At 37.5% G+C, this 19,831-nt stretch overlaps 1 protein-coding gene across 1 annotated transcript in view; it reads right to left on the reverse strand.

Annotated features, from left to right (window-relative positions):
- PDZD8 (PDZ domain containing 8) overlaps window positions 1-19,831 on the reverse strand; it is a 67,008-nt gene that overhangs the window by 19,662 nt on the left and 27,515 nt on the right. The gene's annotated exons all lie outside the window — the stretch shown is intronic.

Genomic DNA, 19,831 nt, shown 5'->3' on the forward strand with positions numbered 1-19,831 from the left:
TAACGGCTACATGGCTATTAAAGAAAGCACAAGCCTGCATAATATCCTGCGTGACCCAATCAGTTTTCAGACTCCTACGTTCCCACAGAACTAGCTAAACCCAAAGGAACTAAAGCAGATGTAGTAAAATGATTCATTATAACAGCTCTTCAGAGATTAAATACAAGATCCATCTGTATCAAAACAAAGTTCCTGTTGCATACGACACCCCCCCACAACCCCACCCTTTGCCTGGTAAAACCAGAAGATGGCTTTTCTTCTGAAATTCTACATTACTAAGGCCAGAAGAGATGAGGATTTATATCTAGCTTATTCCAAATAATTGCTGTAAGAAGGCCAAGGTTTTGTATATAATAATCTTTCCCTACATAGAAAGGCAGCCAAACCACACTGAGTTGTTTTCAATTAAGTTCTGGACACAACACTGCAGTACGAACACACAACTATATAACCAGTAAAGATTTCCACGACCATACATCTATTTCTGGTTATTTTGTTGAACACATCACATCAAATCAATTTGTTTATGGTTATAGGGCACAAGTCGCTGCCAGGCAGTGAAACAGCAGCTCAATGTCACATCTAATTAGTAGCACCAAGACAACAGCACACCTAGAAGCCAGATTTTCATACTGTTACCGTTCCTCACTTATAAAAAATTGCCACAACTATTAAACTGAAAAAGATCTTTACACCGAGTCAAATTCTGACAATTCACTTCGCAAAATAAATCAATACCCAGCTATATTTGCTTTGCACTTGAAAAAATATTCTAATTTTTTTTTTCTCCAAACACACATAAAGATCACTTCCCAATATATCTGAAGAATGATTTAGAAACTGAATGTTAGCTGTAAATTGTAATCAACATGCTATCCAACTTTGCAACCTAGCTTCTATAAATGCTTCATGAAAATCCAAAGGTCTGAATTTTTCATAGAATCATAAAATAGTTTGGCCTGGAAGGGACCTTCGTGTTGCAGCTTTCCACATAATCAATGTGATCATAATCGGCTAACAAAAAGTAGGGGGTTTTTTTTCCCCTATAGTTAGATATCTGAATGACAAGACAACAGAATTGTTATAACTACTTAGACAAAGCACTGAATATCCTCCATTTCTAGGCTATGAAAAAGCATTATTACAATGGATGTCCTAAAAAGAAACCAAACAAAAACAACTTAGCTATGCCACAGATTCCTGTTAAACATTTGAGACTGGGATTGTGCATTACCATGAGACTTAGTCACAATTCTGGCAGAAATCTCTCCCATAATTTACCTCCCGTCATTACTTCTGGAGGTAGCAGAACATACAAGTTCTCCAGAAACCCATTTTGGACCCCAAACCACTAACACTGAAGCATGCAAAAGCGCTAAAAGAAAAATACTCTTCCTGAAACAGCTTATTAGGAGGAAAAAAAAAAAAAAAGAAAAAATTACAGGAGGAGCAGGACACTACCCATAATGAAAGTAAAAGTTCATTCATTTTGACTGGGTTTTTTTAAAGTATTTTCTGGCTTGGGGATGTAACATATATGCATTTCTCATCTCCCTATCATAAGGTAAGTCAAAGAATGAATAGGAAATTATGTCAAGCTTAAAAACTTCTTCTTTTACTTTAGCACTCCCTATAACTTCATATACTCTGGTTTTATGCTCTATTATTTTTAAATTAGCAACAGATCTTATTGATAGCTGGTGAAATAAGTAAGAAAAATAACCAGCAGATTTCATAATGCAACATCTATTTCCCGTTCCCCCTTCTCTCGTCCACCACCAGAAACAGGGCTTGCTTGTGACTGCGACCAGTTACCTTCCCCAAAGAATTTACAACTCATTTAATTTAAAAATGAACAAAGAATTAGTCAATACCATAGAATGCCTGAGGAATAAATACATTTTAAAAAATAAGTCATACTAAACAAGGGGGTGGGGGGGAAGACTGTCAAATGCACATGCATGACAGAAGCTGTCCTTAAGTAAATCTAACTTGTTTACTTAAAAGTGGTAAATATTCATAAGGTGGTAAAATCTTTCTACATATTAGAGGATTAGAATCTGCATTAGTTTGAAAACCACGAGTTATTTGTTTCTTTGATTTCTTGACTTAAGTATGAATAAGTTTACTTAATAATTTGAATGAGCTCTCTCAAACAAAAAAAATTGAAAATTGCATCCAAGAAGTTGATGACTACATTCTGTGTGATACAATTTGAATACTTAGTATCAAGCCATATTTTTATACTTTCTTGACTATCACTGTAAGGCTGTTGGTGGAGCAGCCCAAAAAAAGGCACTGTTCATCAATGGCACATTTAATACTAAGTATTCAAAGTCTGAGGTTTATCTTTTAAATTGATACTTTTAAAAATATTTGATCTGAAAACCTACAGCTTTAAGAGATTAGAGCTCTATAGAAAAAACAAAGGTGAAATGTGATGAATGATGAAATACCTTACAGTAAAAAAAAAGTAAAAAAGTTGAAATTTCTCATACCAAAGCTTTAGGATACAAAATTACAAATTTCATCATTAACTTGCTCCCAATTTGTTATGCAATCACTTAACTCCCACCACCGTTCATGAGAACAAGAGATGTGTTAACTCAAAAAAATTGTTTGCTTTTATAACCTCTGCAACACACTAAAAAGCCTAAGATGAAAGTACCTGAGAAATTATATTCAGTCAGACTTTAGGGAAAAAAAAAAAAAAAAAAAAAAGGGTAAAACCACTGTGTTAGTAGAGATAGGGAGGGAAAGGAGGATAGCGATATAAAAAAATTAGATCTGAATTGGAGAACTGCAGTCTGCAAATCCATAGGTGCAGTACCGTGGCATGACCTCTGATTATTAAAACTTTATTAATTTACATCAACTACCAAGAAACGCATAGCTTAAACTCAGATTTTCAACTACCTGTTTGTGTACAGTGTTACACTTGGGTACTCATCGTCATGAACATATTACAATATATTCTACCAGAAAAAAGTATTTGCGAGACAAAAAAGACCATTTGGGGAGCTAAAAAAGCAAAACTATCTGCTTTTTACTTAGGACTCTGTTAGTCTGCAATGCCAGAAGAAAATCATAATGAATAAACATGTGTGTTCATCATGCACAGCATGCCCTTCTTGATGAACTCTCAAGGTTCACAAAAATAGCCTTTGACTTACATACTTTAATACCATTTGAAGAAGAGCACTGCAAGATAATTAAAACCAAGGTAATTCTACACTGCTAAGTCACACAAATACTGAAAATGGACTGTAATTTAGATGTTTTCAGCAGAATCACCATTGATTTTTTTTTCCCCCCATTTCCATACAAGCACACACATCTGAGTTGAACTGGAAACAATATTTCGCATACAAAGCAAGCCAAGGTTAAAAAAACATGCAAGGATCATGACTTGTGTACGATGATGAAATTAAGTAATATGTTGCTTATAATTATTGAAAGAGCTATGGCTTTACTACATAGAGAGTTTTTTATTAAGGCCCTTCTCCATGGCAGCCGACAGTGCTGTGGTTCACAGGGATAAACACAGCCCTGATGGGGACAAGTGGCAAGATCCACCCCTGCCCAAAAGTGAGTGGAGAGGGACAGGGGTGGTCCCACAGCAGCACCCTTGGCAGCAGGAGCTTCTCGGCAGGCAGGCTGCCCTGTTGGAGCGGGTGACCGTGAGGTGGTATGGGGCCCGAGAGCCAATTCACCCTACAGAAAATCAGAGATGTTTACCTGGGCTTGTTGCAGCTGTATGTCGTCGGGGGAACATAAAGAGTAAAGCTCTAACAATGACACAGGGCTAACGGAGGGACTAGAGCCAAACCGCACTGCCTCCTGGATTAAGTCTCTGCCTGGTTAAATACTTATATTTTTCTCAAACAGCAGTTCAAAAAACACAGATTTTACAAATCACTGTGGTTTCTTCAAAAAAAGTGTTATACAGGTATACAGATACAGAGGTATAAAAAGATATCTAACTGCATGTGAAAATGAGACTCCTTCAATGAATAAAGAGACACTTTGAAATGGATATCAAACTTCTGCCTCTGGACTTCAGTGACACTGAATTGACATAACTACCTTAATACAGCATGACCAAATATAACTTTCTGAAACCGTTAAATACCGAGAAACTGCAATACTAACAATAACCAATTAAAAATTAATCCTTACATTAGCAAAGACCCCTAGCTAACAGTCGTATTATAGCAAGTATTCAAGATAAATGGCACATTCCAGTTACCGGCCAACTTCCAGCTGCCCCCAGGAACTGTTCTTACCAGAAGCAGTAGTGGCCAGCTAATGCAAGTATCTCAATAAGCAATAGCATGAGCACAGAACCAGCCACAAAATAACAGAAGCATGAGACCATCTGTACTGACCAGCACACCTGCAATATGAATATGTGCTGTACAGAAATCTGGCACCCAGCTACTAAAGAAACTAGCAGCTACTCCTGTGAAAACATTGTCTCAAAGAGCAGCAATACTCAGAGAACTAAAGGATATTTTAGGGGAAGGGGTGAGGCGATAGACAGATACTTAAAAAAAGCATGCCTTTGTGTACAGTCCACTCATTCAAGTTTTGCGTATCAGCCATACTCTCTCTTTTAAAGAAAGCATCGCTTTAAAGTGTTTCTGGCCAACTGATAGTTGCTAGCTGCCTGCTCATTCAGCATTCTCCACTGCTATTCTTTCTATAATAAAACATGCAGAAATATATGATACCCATACATAGATAAAAGAATGACTGTCATACACTTCAAGATCACGATCTACTTGCGAAATCTTCTGCATCTTAAGTAATGGTTGGCTAACCTTTGCTCTCCTATTTTGGATTTATGCTGTTGCCTCAACAGAAATTCCATCTTTAAAAAAAAAGAATAAATTTATTCTACTGACAATAGAATTTACGCTCCTGCATTTCGCATTTAGCAATACATGATGCTTGAAGCTTACCTAGGAATTTGTAGGACTGCTTGACACCAGCCACCATGAAGCACATAGCAAGAAAAAAAAAAATTAGCTTGAAGAACTCCTTTCAGAAGGTGATAAATTTATTCTCCAATAAAACTTAGAAATAAAAAAATAGAAAAAAGGACCAAGTTTCAAGGTCAAAGATTTATTTTCTGCTTTGATACAGACAGAAGAAGGAGTTAGCTTGCACATCTCCTGTTCTACAAGTGCTTTGCTGAAAAGGAGGCCCAGGATACAATCGGTCAAGACCTATGTAGCGTCTTTTCCTAAACTGTTCTTCCTGCAGCCACAGCAACATTCCTTGCTTCTCTTCTACTGTAGCTTTAAAATATTTACTTCAGCATTTGAAGAGTTATACAGTGGGTTGGGGGTTTGGCAATGTCAAAAAAGATCTCTTTGCTCCACTAAATTATTTTTTCGAACGTGCAGAAAAGAATATATTCTGTCCAGGCCACATTTCCAATGCCTTTATAGGTTTCTACTTCCAGCTGTCAAAACAAATCCAGAAATGAAACTAATATCTGTAAAAGTAAATTGTGTGATCTTAGCTAGAATCAGATTCTTTACTTTCTGGTAAATCTCGTTCACTTTCATTCCAATTATGAGACATGAGAGACTATTGCTCTAATGACCTTTCACAAAATTACTTCCTCCTAGTAGCTATTTTTAAAGCTCAGGAATTAATTACAATTCTTGGTTACCTCAATCATATGTAACCAAGACTGTGGTTCCTAATGCACTTCTGTACATCAGTTGGCAAGAACCTGAATGCCTTTGCTCACAACAGCAGCCAAAAGTCCGTTCCTAGTTATTACAAACGTATTTTTAGAATATATGTTATTTCAGATTCTCTTCCAATAGCTACAGCTTCAAGAACTGTAACGGAAATAGAAACATTTCTCAAACGTGGCAAAAAACTTTATTAAAAAAAAGGCAAAACACACTCTTTACCCAAATATTGTTTGCAAGGAATAAAAATCCATCGTAGATGTTCCCATGGTTTGGCTAATCACCCACTGTAGCCAGTCTGCAGAAGTTTAATAAATGAAAAAAATATTACATAGTTATTATTTTCTCTTTCTAGCAGGTCTGTAAGCTCAGGCATAACCTTAATGCAACTTCATTACAGAGTTTTTAGGCTAAAACTGCCTCCTGCCTGGACTGCCTGCAACACAAAGAAATTTTACTCCATCTGAAGCCATCCCTATAGAAACAGTCCTAGACTGGTCTCAAGACTAAATTGCTCTTTTTAGGAATTATTTTTATTTAACTAGTCAAAATGAGTTCAGATAACTCTGCTGCCTGCCCTCCCTCCCTGTGTAACAGTATAGTCTGTCACATACAATTTAGTGAGGAAAAAAATAAAATTTTAAAGAAAGACTTTTAACAACTAGCACTGCCTGGCTGCCAGGGCCCCCCTGAACAGGGTCCTGAGCAGTCTGAGCCAGCTTAGCCCTGACCTGGCTGAAGCTGGGACCAGATTACCTCCAGAAGTCCCTTCCATTCTAAATTACTCCTAATAACCAGATAGCTTGTCCAGATATCATTTAAATCTTGTTTGAAATTACATATATATATGTGTGTGTGTGTGTATATATATAATATATATGAAGAAATGCTTGAAATCAAGCCAATTTTTCTGCTGAAGCCAGCTGTTTAATGTTTGTGACAGCAACTCCCAGGAAACTTATAGTTGTACTATAACGTACAGATAACATACATTAATCAGGTATTTTAAAGATTCCACACTAGCCAAATATTTACAGCTACTCTACTCCCATGACCTTACTACTCCTATGACTTTGTTGGAAATATTATTCTGTTAGACATCTTCTGTTCTCTGTTTATGCAGCTGAATTGATGCAGTTATTCATCATCATACCTGGTCTCCTGCACCAAGCTAATAGTCATTATTTGCTCTCCCTTACTGCTGTGCCTGCTTTCTCCTTTAATGATTAACAGATACTACATCTCTAAGTGCTGCTTAAAGAACTGGTTTGGTTAAGTAATACAATTCCTACCACCTAGGGTATTTTCCTTACTGGAAGCTTTCAAAGAAATTCCAGCTAATTGAACTCTTTTTCCTGAGCGCCTTATTTTTCCTTGCTGATACGGCTGCTCAACTAGCAAGGCTCATGCCATGGCCTTCCTAAGCTCCCATGCTGAACACTGAGTGCAGTATTTCACTCCTAACACATCTTACCCCACCTAAGTGGAGAGCCTTCTTCAGGTCAAAACTGTGTCCCTGTAATTCAGGCACATTCATATCAGCCTCGAAACAACAAAACCAACCCTACCAATCAACAAACTCACCCCTACCACTCCCTTAATTCCCTGTACTTTAACGGGGCATCATAACCAAGAAAACTCAGGAGCACCCTCAAAATTCTCATCTCATCAATACTCAGCACTAGACTTCACTCCTCCAAAGTAAAGCAACAGTTCAGAGAGGTAACAAATGACTACCAAAGCACGTGTAGCCACTTCATTTTAGGTATCACAAGAAATCAAGTTACCTAGACAAGACAGAAGAATATAGTCACCTGCACATCATCGCTACCTGTTTCTTTTCCATTTTGAGCTATTTTACAGGATTTGAGTTGTATATATCAGATCTATCCTGTCTTGCCCACAGTTCCCCCCTCCCAAATACTTAACATACAGGCAGCTAGAGCCCTCCAAGTTTTTTTCTCCTATGCTGATACGTGAAATGCTTTCTTTCCACGACCTCCAAGCCCTTTACACAAATGACTTCTGCATCAGCCTCACTGCATAATCTAAATCCATTGACAAGCAACCCACCCCCCTGCCACCCCACAGGAGGTAAAGTTTAACCCAGGCTTCAACAGCCCCTCAGTTGCTCCTTTTCTACATCCTCCATGAACAGAAAAAAAAAAAAGCTTGATTACCTTTTGCAGACAGACCTCCGTGCCATGTGCAAGACAGCAACGAAATAAACTTTTTAATTTTTTTAGCTCATTCAAGAGACAAAAGAGGTAGGAGCAGCAATCCAGTCAACACCGAAGATGGAATTTGCAATTTAACAGTTGCTCAAAGCATATGCCTACATTTGCTTTTTAGTTCAGATCAGGTGTGCGCTCTTGAGGCAGAACTCCCCACCGTCTCCACCTACTGTGCTTTGATTTGCATTACGAAGTGCCCCTGGAACACACAGAGTGCATTCCCTCCAGGGGAAGCTACACCGGACAACGTGCTCCTAACACTGATCTGTGGTCAGTCCAGGACAGACCAGAAGCAGACCCCAGTAAAACCTCCACCACGCGTACGATGTGGAAGTCGTGTCCTCACCCCCCAGGCTGTACCACTTACTAATGTACTAAGCATCCCACTGTCAACACAGTTTGTGATATGCACATCCGTTTTCCAAACTGTCTTTGATTTATTTATATATGCATGTCCATGGAGAGGACAACTTTATCTACAGTCTATACACAGCTCTCAGATTCAAAAATTATGAGTAAATGCATGCTATACATGAGTATGTACAACATCTACCAACACCTTTGTCACACGGTGTTTTTCATATTCCCTAAGAAGAGGCTATATTACTCAAATCTATTTTGACTCCACATTCCACAGAAAATACCATGTGACTGAACAGCAATTTATCATTTAAGCATGTTACTTGTTATACACTTAACTAGTTCAATGAAATCATATACATTGTCTGGTTTTGTCTCTACTTATCACAAATGTGCATCTGATTTGAGACCAGTGGAAAACACTGGTTTGAAAGGGGAAGACATTACAGTGGAGATGGACCACATGTTTGTTTGTGTTATAAAGTTATGAACACCGTAATCCTATGCTCACTTCACATGTAGTTCACATTGTTATGTAAAGTGATTGTATTTTTAGTTTACAAGCTGCCGTACAGCTTATTCTTAATATACTCCCACAGATGTGTGATTTAACTACCGAGCAACCTACAAACAGATTTCTGCAATTGCTCTCAAACATCATCTTTGTATTTCTTGACTCTTTTGTACATCAGCAGAGCTGTAAGCACTGATGAACTTCAGGTAAGCCAAGCTCAGTTTCTCAGGGGTCATTTATTGTATTTACAAGTATCTACATTTTTAAAACACATGGTCAACTTGTTATCCATGAGACTTCCATTTAAATTTAACTGAAGAAGAACAACTGATGGTTTTTTTTTCATTTTATATATATATACACACACATAGATCTATATATATTAAGTGCATGTATTTTTATATATATGCTCAACTTGTATATACACTTTATATATGTATGTATATATTTATACATTTGTTTAGGTGTGAAAAATTTTATGGCTGTTTTCATAATAATAAAAAAAAAAAACCCAAACAACAAAACCCTTTCTGCATACCCAGCCTCAGATTTCTAAGGACTTTTTTTAGTTTTGTTTTCTTCCTTCAGCTAAGGAAAATATATAGCTTCAATTAACATCAAATGGATGTGAGGGTGCACAGGCATGATACTTGTACCAAACTAAGGGCCTAAAAATGGAAACAGAATGACATAAGTATAGATCCGAAGGTACTGACTTTTGGTTAAAATATTTGTAAAGACATTCATAGTTCAAAGATTCTATTTATCTTACCAAAACTTTAATAGAAGCAGCCTTTTAACAGACTGCATTAAGGGAAATGGTCCATTTTCTAATGATTCACTACCGATTACTTCCGATATGTAGGTGTCCTTTGCAGAGCATCACTCTGCTATATCTAACCTTAATACACTGGAATGACCTTTTAGTCATTACATTCATGTGATGGGAATCAGCAATTCCATTTTTGATCCCCTAGGCTTTTCCAAGGCAATTGCTATGCTGCCCACTCATATTACTTTCTCATTTCTATCTGCTGTTATTATAGAGCATTTGGAGACATGTACCGCACTTGCATTACAAAACGCTTGCTTATACATTTTTTTAATTACGGAAAGTGTTTTTAAAATGCTTGGTCACCCTTAAGAAAAAGCAAGAAGAATCACTTATCCTGCACTAATAATTATCTTAACATGCACTTTTGCCTACAAAGCAAGATTTCACTCCTGCTGTTCTACAGACAGAGAATAGCCACAGTATAGTAACTAGTGAAAATTATAATGTCAACATATAAATACTCCAAACACCATTCTCATTCGCTGTGTTGCCCCCAGGTGTTGAGCTCCACCCTACTAAACCTAGAAGGGACTTGGAGCACTGAGACAAACATCTAATTTGTGCTTCACCTTATGAATGAAAAGCAAGAAAGGAAGAAAAAAAAAATGAATAGTCATTTTGAGATAATGTTCAGTTAAATAATTACATTCTAGGAAGGTAAGACGTGACACATGTAACAACACTGCATTACCTTGAGTTCAAGAATCTGAACTACTTAACCCATTTGACTTCATAAATATAGCTACTTTACATGAGTGTACTCAGAATAAGGAATTTCTCCCACAAAATTAAAGCCTTTCACTGCAGTTACTCAGTAGTTTTTTATGCCTGTATTTTGACACATGAACCACAAAATTTAAGACCACTAGATATCAACTGCTTGTGGTTTATGAAAATGTATTTTGATCCCATTGAAGGGCATTAAATATCTACATTAAAGAACAGTGGGCTCATTAGGTAAATCATTAATACTAACAATTATTATCATACTATATATTATTAATTAAGGATATTTTAAGAAAACTCCATTCCAAATTTCTTCCTGGTATTTAACTTGCTTATGTTTTTGTTTAAGCTCATGCAATTGTTAATTTAGCTGCTGTAAATATAAAAATGAGAAACAGAACCAAGCAGCTGAGATTTCTTCTACTAATGAGAATGTTTATATACAAGCCATTTTGTGAAAAGCAAAACTATGGAATCCAATGCAATTTGCCTGTAAGCTCCCCTCTTCCCTTCACATGCTCTATAATATGCCTATTTAATTAGCATATACTTAATGTTCCAGAAGAGTTGAATACAATCTCTTCTAAAAGCTCATCAGAACAAAAGGATACCTGATTAAATCCAGACAGAAGCACAGATGTGTAGGGCCATCACTAGGTAAGAAGCCTGAATAATATAGAGAACCAGAGACATACTCACACTTCTGATTATTTAAAAAAGAAAAGAAAAAAAAAAAACCAATGCAAACAGCTGCACGTATGCAACTCTAAGTATAAATCACACTTCTAAGTGTAGAGCACGCTGCAGGCAAAGCAGATGTGTAAAAGAATACCATCTTATGCCAGGTGCCTACAATTGAGAGCAGCCCTTACTGACCAGGAGCTCAGGACGGATAGGAACAGAGGCCCTGCAGATTTTAGCAGATAAGCAAAATACATGCTTGTCCAATCTATGATATGGCCACACCTTTCACAGCACATTCCTGCTGGCTGCCCGTGCTATTCATGATCATCTTTACGATCCCTGAAGACTTGCAGAGTAACTGGATACCTTGTCCTATTGTCACACCATGTGCATTCTGAGTGGGGGGACAGCGAGAAAGATGGGAACACAAATGCCACAATGCCACAAACTCTGATTAGCTCTCAGTCTGTCCATTAACTAAAAGCAAGTGGCTGTTTTGGATACTTTGATGCATCTATGGGCATTAAAAATGAGAAACAACAACAGCCAAGCAAACTTCTGTTAGAGAAGTGACAGATGACCTACCAAAAAATGGATGTTTTCAGTTACACAGCAGCCTGTAATAACCAACCTGTTCAGGACCCCTTCGTTTTATACATCTCTCTAAAGCCTATTCTTAGTGCTGAAGAACCTGCTCACCTGGTGACAAACATCCGTTAGTAAGTACCAATCCATCTCCTTTCTGCTGTCTCCATCTGCTCCCTGTATCACAGTTTGTGTCACCTAAAACATCGGTTTCAGACGGCACAGTTCAGCAGTGTAATGTATGCCATTATGTTTCACTCTGGCTCTTCATTTTGTCAAAATGAGCTGCTAAAAGTTGGTATTAGTCCTAGCCTAGTTATGCCTTTTTCAGACTATCAAATGAAAACCAGAAACATTCCAGGAGGCAAATCTGCAACAGATTTACTTTACTTCAAGAAATGGTCTGCCATAGTTAGCCATCATTTTTAGTCATTTAAGACGACCTAAAGGACTGTCAAGTCTCCAAATTCCATCTGCGAACTTGGGTTAAAAACCAAAGCACCACCACAAAACAACAACAAATGAACAACATAACCAATTTGGGCAAAATCCTACTAAAATAAGTTAACTCCTCCTGGACATTCATTTGCACACACTCTCCCTAGTCCTTCTCTAGTACAGCCCATAACAGCAATAAACAATGTAGAGAACAAGGGTAGGTAAAACTCAGTAGCAGCATTTGACATACTGCAAGTGAGCATGGGAAGTTGTCAGACAATCTGTAAAGAGTAAACCCAAAATTAAATCCAAGATCTAACTGCAGGCTGTTGATAAACTTCTAGTGGAAATCTGAGTAGCTTTAATTGCTCAGACTGAAAATTGTGAACAAAGCAACTAAATCAAGTGGCATTCAGAAGAGGAGCCTTCTCAGTAGTTATCACTGTACTTCAAAGTCTATAAACAGGTGAATTGTTTATACTTGGAACCAAGGGCAATACCAGATTATTGAAGGCACTAATGGGTCAGAAGTTAAACATCAGCTGTTCTGCAGTCAAGCACTTGCCTATCCTTTGACAATCTGCAGAAACTACAATGTAATTTTCCCTTCCTTAATTGCAAGATGAACTTCCAGATGATGAAGTACTTGTGGGAGTAACTCAGCCAAGTTCCTGCTGAACAACTTGCAGTCAGAAACAAACACCCCTACAACTTTGTCATATGTCAAACCCCTACATGTCTCACAAAGATTTTAGAAGTTAACTGGTTTTAGGAGAGCATATGAGCACTAAGTGCCAGCACCTCACTATTTAACAAGTATTTTTACTCACAGCCACGGGCCCATTTTCCAAGACTTTCTACCCACCCCCAGGCTTTCTCTCTTTGTGTTGTTACAACCTGGAAAACACATTTTTGTTCAGTAATTAAACATTCGAACACAGGCTCCCTTCTTGGTTATTTTGGGAGACGTAACCGTTCACCAATGGAAGGAAACAATTGTTGACATGCCCAGCAGTTTACTTGGCGAGGTCCTGATTTGGTAAAGAAACATTATAACATCACTAAAATCCATACAAATGGGTAAATTAGTTTCAATCCAATTACAACCTCCTCAACAGGAACAGATCCCAATCTCTCAATCTGAAAAGAAAAAACCTAGTATGTTAAGAAGAGGTTAACTTTTATAAAGGTGCTCTAAGAAAATATATTTTAAAAGTAAACTAGAAGACTGAAGAGGAAACCAAACTACAAACCAATGAGAATGAAAACTGCTTATTTTTCAAAAGGTGGTTGTGGATATCTGTGTTTAAGTAAGTCCCTTCCCTTCTACTCCAGCCATGCGCAGCAGCTTCCAACCTGAGCTGCTAGCTCATCCGGCTGCACAACTTTGCAAGAGGATGTAACAAAATAGTTTAGAAAGTCATTCCAGAAATATACTGAATCACCCAGAAACCACCTTGTTTACTCTGGTCAATAAAACACTGTTATCTCTCTTACAATAGGCCATACTGTTTATGCAAACGAAGTTAGCTTTCATGCATCAACCACCTATTTATTTAGCAAGATCAGTTACCACTGTAAATCAATTTCTTTGCAAATGAGAAACACAGCTGCTGTAAAACCTACTTTAAACTCTTTCTTGCATCCAATATTTGGACATGCAGCAGAATAGATGACAAGAATACAAAAAAGAGTCATCAGCAGCACATCTAGTGACGCACTAAAACAGTGTGCTCATCTTAGCTTTCACAAGCATTTTTAAGGAAAAGATATCATTTAGTGTTTACTTATTAGTTTTGTATTTTAAATACAAAGTTTAAAAGTATGACAAGAAAAGCTTACAACTGCTATTCAAACTGTGTACTATCAGAAGGATATGGAAGGCAGGCAACTAAAAGGTAACTCAAAGAATCTGTACTACAGGTTGGTTACTACATGCACAACCTTCAAGGAAAAAACACAGCAAAAATGAATGTTGTTTATCAGCTCTGTGAAAAGCATTATAGAACAGAACTAATCCCTGATCAAGCTTGAAGTTTTATATAATTTCTGTCCTTGAACAGTCATACAGAGAGGTCTTACAAAGGTGAATTCACCCAACAGCCACCTGAAAGGCTTGTCCCTCTTTCATGACTTTCTGATGAATCAGAAGAAGGTGACTACCACGCTTTCAGAGAGTACAACACTGTACTGCAAAATATCAACCTGGAAGACCCCAACTGAATAGACAACATCACCAATGGCACCTGCAGTACAATTCGGTTACAAAAATCTAATGGAGATTTAGACTGGAATTAAGTGGCTTCAGAACAGACCTCCTTCACTATATGAGCCAAATATCTGGCTGCAGAAGAACTTCTCTTCCTAAGTCTGAATACTATGAATAAGTTCTGTTGGCAGCTCTTAAAGTAGGAGTTGGGGATGAGGGAAGCGCAAGCATACACAGAGCATTAAGCCCTGCTCATTACAGATTCTTCTCACTCAAGTTATTTTATCCACTAATCTTTCCATCTGGTATTTTAAATTTGAAACCCAGCAAGTCAGATTCATTGCAAGCAGTCAGTCTCTGCAGCACTCCAGGGAAGGCTGGAAAGGATCACAACTTCAAGCTTGGACGTAAGGAGAAAGAAGGTGCAAGTAAGGGAAGCTACAGACTTGGTTGCACGTGATGCATTTAGTACTATCTGCTGGCAAATGCAAAAGCATAGCAAGCTCTGCTTTCTACCCATCCCAGGTGAGGGTATGCATGCCCAAGGATGCAGTACATGATAACTTCTGAATGATCCATAAGCAGGCAAGAAGTATCAGGCTGTGACTAGAGGGATGACAACTGGTTCTAAACACCTATCTGAATATACATGCACTAAAAAAAAAAAAAAAAAAAAAAGAAAAAAGCTGTTAGTGGGTTTTTGTTGGTTTTGGTCTTTTTTTTTTTTTAATATTCATATTCAATAGTCTCTGAGCAGTAAAGAACTACAGTGCATTTTCACAGAAGGTCACTTATTAAATCACAGAAAAGCTTTCTGAAGCCCCAAGTCAAAAAGCTTAAATGTTTAGGATGAGACCGAAAAAATCCTGATGGCCTTCAAGTTTATTTGAAAGACGGATTACAGAATATTATGTAAGGCACAAATCTCAGAACTATTCCCCATTGTATTTACAAATATTATCAAATTTTACAAGATCATGAATTTTCATAAAAAGTGACATTTTCAAAAAGCTTCTCTTACTTTAATCCTCCTCCTTTCTTTTGATAGGATTAAATGCTGAAATGGCAGGCTGTTAAATAAGCACACTGAAATGCCAACTGGGAGGCATTTAACTCTATGTATTTACAAATTAACATTTCACAGCTGCTTTAAATTTTGACATTATAGTTTAGTATCTTCAGGCAACTCATTTCAGGAGGTGCTGGATTTGATTTACATTATTTCTCATTTTACATTCTTATGTTACAGTACTGGAATACCTTTAAGTTTCCCTTAATCCCTGATAAAGGAAATTTAATTTTATGAAAGGCTGAGAAATATTGCTTTGTTTTTATAAACAGGTACCAACCAGCCTGCCTACAGCAATTTCAAAGTTACCATTAAATTTACCTATAAAAAGCCATATCCATCAAGACAACCTCACCAAAAGAAGTGGAGATCATGGCCTATATATGTGTATGTATACACATGCACAAATTCAAAGTGCGATATTGAAAGACCATGTCACTGGTCTTCCCCTTCAGTTACTTCAGTGCTGACCACAACGTTCAGAATGACCTGGAGAAAACATTAATTTTGCAGTAGCTTCTACAATTTGTGGAAAACCAATTTATCTGTCAGAAAAATCAGTACCTAAAGAAAGGCAATATGACTACCATGATATGCAGAGCAGTTCATAAGAAGTAAGATTTGTATTTCGATACAACTATACTCTTGATTCATTCTCCTCTACAGTGCTGGAACCAGAGGAAAGTGCCAGTGCTTGCCACACTCAGGGCAGCTGGGCATCCACTGAGCAGTCAAGGCGTTGCATAGTCAATGTAAGAGATAGCTTTGCAGCTGTAAGTATCTCAGGTCTCTGTTACTAATACTTCAAGATAATTTCTATGTCCATTATTCTGCCACTTTTAAGGAAGGCAGACTTTATTTTCCTTTTATTCATAAAGCGACTTCAGTTTCTGCTGAAAAATTGTTACTCTTTCACAACACTAGACATGAAGTGTTGGCACAAGTAAAGTTAGCAGCAAGATTCTGACTAAGTGTAACAAGGCCAGGGTCCACTCTAAACAGATGTGCTCCAAGGGAAAACAGAACAATTTGGTTGGTTTGTAGAAATCAACCTGGTATTGCTAACTGGCAGTTTGGTGGACATAACCTTCACATCTATGACACAGCCTCCATTTAATATCTACAAACACATACCTAATTATTCAGACATATCTAGTTATTTAGCCACAGAACACCTGTCCAGTAATCCAATGCTGCTAATGCTAATTACTACATCCTATCCGTACATAATTAAGTTTTACAAAGCAATGCAGTGATTAACGTTAATTCCAGCAGCATGTACTACTAATTAAGATATTTAAGAATGTTTACATGTGTCACATGGGAATGTGCCAAATCACTTCTCTGAAGTTCACATCTGAACACCTTACTGGTGTTTCAGATTGATTTGATAAATAGAAGCCTGAGACACCTTTGTATTATAACAGACACTTCAATAATGCTCTAGATATGTTCAATAACACAACATCTTTTTCCAAAACCAATTTTGACACCTACTAATATTCCATAAATAATGGGATCAGATTAAAGGGCTCGCCAAAATTCATTATGAAGTATTAAACCTGTCTAATCTTTTATCACCACTACTAACATAATAAAAAGAATGAAAACACCAGGAAGTAAAGAAAGTTATGAGAATTTTCCTCAGCAGCATTGTAGAACATAGTCTGAATCAGAGGATGTATTTTCATGCCTATGTGAGACTCTTACAAATTAGATGCTTTTAAACCACAATGCATCTTTCTACTTTTCACTTCAACTTAGTCTGTCATTTCTCCTCCATAGTTTCTGAAGTTGTTATTCATTCCAACAACTTCATCTCAAATAATTATTGCATATTTCAGCATTAAAAGAAGGATGTAATATTAGAAAGATACTAAGTATTACGATCAGCTGCCTTGTGGTTAACATTGCATTAGAGCTAAAAATCACAATTAAAGATACAAGTAAACTTTTTGTTTGGAAAAATATCACAACGTTTTTTCTTTATTACCTCCTATTTAACTAATCACATAGTTACAATTTCTGAGAAAAATAACTAAGTTCCAGTGTTAAGTGTGTCAGGAATACTTCTTATTTTGTTGAGTATCTTTGGCAATACTCTTGCCACCCAGTGAGATGTCCTAACATTTTGTAACTTAACTTGCATATTTAACCTGATTTCTTAAGGAAAAGACACTTCCATGATTTCACTACATCTGTTGAATATAAGTCAAGAAGCAAAAAGTAGTTCTGCAAGTTGCTAATTTTCAGTTTCCATATTCTACCGTATCAAGATTTTCAAAAGCAGGATCTTAAAATTAGGAAGCCTATCTAGCAGCCTAAAGTGCAACATGGTTGAGCACAGTGAATTCTTCATACTGAGAGCAGAGCTAGAGCAATTCAGATGAAGGAGTCTCTGCTCTCTGGCAGGCAGTGTTTGAACTATGCTTAATGAAGAACTGCAACAAAGATGCATAGAAAGCACTTCTCTACATTGCAGGCCAGATTTCCAAAAGCTTAAGAAATTTTTAAAACCTGCCATTTCATTTTAGATGCTGAAACAGAAGATGAGTTCTTGAGAGTCTCACCCTGAGTACTTTTCTGTAGTTTTAAAAAAGGAGCCATGCCACCCTCCATCAGTTTAGTCCTACTGCCACCTGCTGTCACAAACACACCGGTGCCATGTTGCCCACAGAGTGTTTTTTCTTTCCTCTTCTGTTGCTAGAGTGTAAAAGAATACATTCCAATATTGCTACTCAAAATTATATAAAAATAAGCACAAATTAATTTGTCCAGAGAAGCGTAATGGTAAATCAGTGTACTGCCACCTTCACTGCTACAGCACCAACCCTGCAGATCCGCGCGTGGTTTCATACACAGCTTATCCCAACAAAAGGCTCGTTCACATGAGTAAGTATTAGCAGCATTGGGTCCAGATCCTGAAATTGTTTGGGTTTTTGGTTTGATTGTTGGGGTTTTTTTGAACACTGGCAGTATTGCTTGTTTCTTGAAATGTTTGAAAATATTTATTATCATTATCGTTAGGAAAGGGTTAAGACTATGAACTGGCCAGACTACTAAGGCTGAATTGCTCCTACCTTATCCTCATGTGATCATGCAAAGAGGCTTAAACCTTTAGATTATAACAAATTAGAAGAAGTTAAACAAAATTAAAAACTGCTGCATAAAACAGATTAAACAAAAAGGTCTGAAAATAAATTACTCAAATCTACCTCCTGCCTAGTGCTTCAATGAAGTCTAGCAACCTCTAGAGTTAAGCAAACCCAGTAATTCCTCTCAGGACCACTGGAACACTTTAGGCCATCACCTCTGCTGGTGCTGTGCTTCAGCAGCTTAAACTAGCTGAAGCTGCTGCCGTCCCACCCTTCTTTCTCCTTTCCACCAGCACTGGAGCTGTTGTACAGCAAGCCAACTCAGGGAGTGGACATGGCTAACTCGTAACCACACAGACACCACTGACTGTGTTAGGAGCAGGTAGAGAGGGGGCCAAGACAGCGACAACTTCTGTAGAACACAGTCCTGAACTGCCATTGGTTTCTATGATGTCTGGCTGCAGAACCATGCTCTGGGAAAGTTCTTCTCTGAAGTGTCTCGGTCTGCACTGCAGCTGCAGCCTCCCCGCTTGTCGTTTCCCTGCCACACTCAGAAAGCTAATTGCCACCCAGTGTTATGGGTTCCTACGAGACTATAGGTGAACCTCTACCCTCCCTTCAAGTTTTTCATTTGAGTAAGAATACAGCAGCTAAGACAACAAAAAGAAGCTTTCTGTCTGTTGCTCAGCCATACAGCCTTTTAGCAAAACTTAATATACAGTAAGCTGAAAACAAGTATCATAGCATGTTACAAGGAGTTTTAAAAACAATGCAAAGTGGAATTTAATTGCAGAAACTGAATGAGATGCTGAAATTCTGGATTCTTGCTGCTCCAGTGGCAAAGCAATGCTGGTCTCCAAACACAACTCTGGTCAGATATAACAAAGGCACAGGGCTTAAGCTAGTTGCACTCAGCAGAGAGTAAAATGCAGGACATTGATTTTTGTTCCAATGATTTCTTTGCATGAAACCAATTGTTAACATAAAGTCTTTTTAAAGTTTCTGGGGTTTGGGGTTTTTGTTTGTTTGTTTTTTTCAATAAGCACATTACTTATTGCTCAGCATAAGCCCAATTCAATTTTATGACTACCACAATATCACTGTAACGTGAAACTGAAAGACTCTTTCACACATGGCACCCCTCTTGTTTGAAGAAAAAAAAAAAAAGGCAACTCTCATCCTCACACACACACACAAAAAGAAAGGCAATTTTTAGGCTGCATGCTGCTAAACCCATGTTATCAAGCATGATAGTTAGTAAAAGATTAACTTACAATACCACCAACATTACTACTTTCTATATTTGGTGACACTTGTGAAAGTATTTTTCTTTGCCAGACAGAGTAGAATTCATATGCTCTAAAAAAAAGT

Source organism: Buteo buteo, chromosome 4 (assembly GCF_964188355.1).
Source record: "Buteo buteo chromosome 4, bButBut1.hap1.1, whole genome shotgun sequence".
NCBI lineage: Eukaryota > Metazoa > Chordata > Aves > Accipitriformes > Accipitridae > Buteo > Buteo buteo.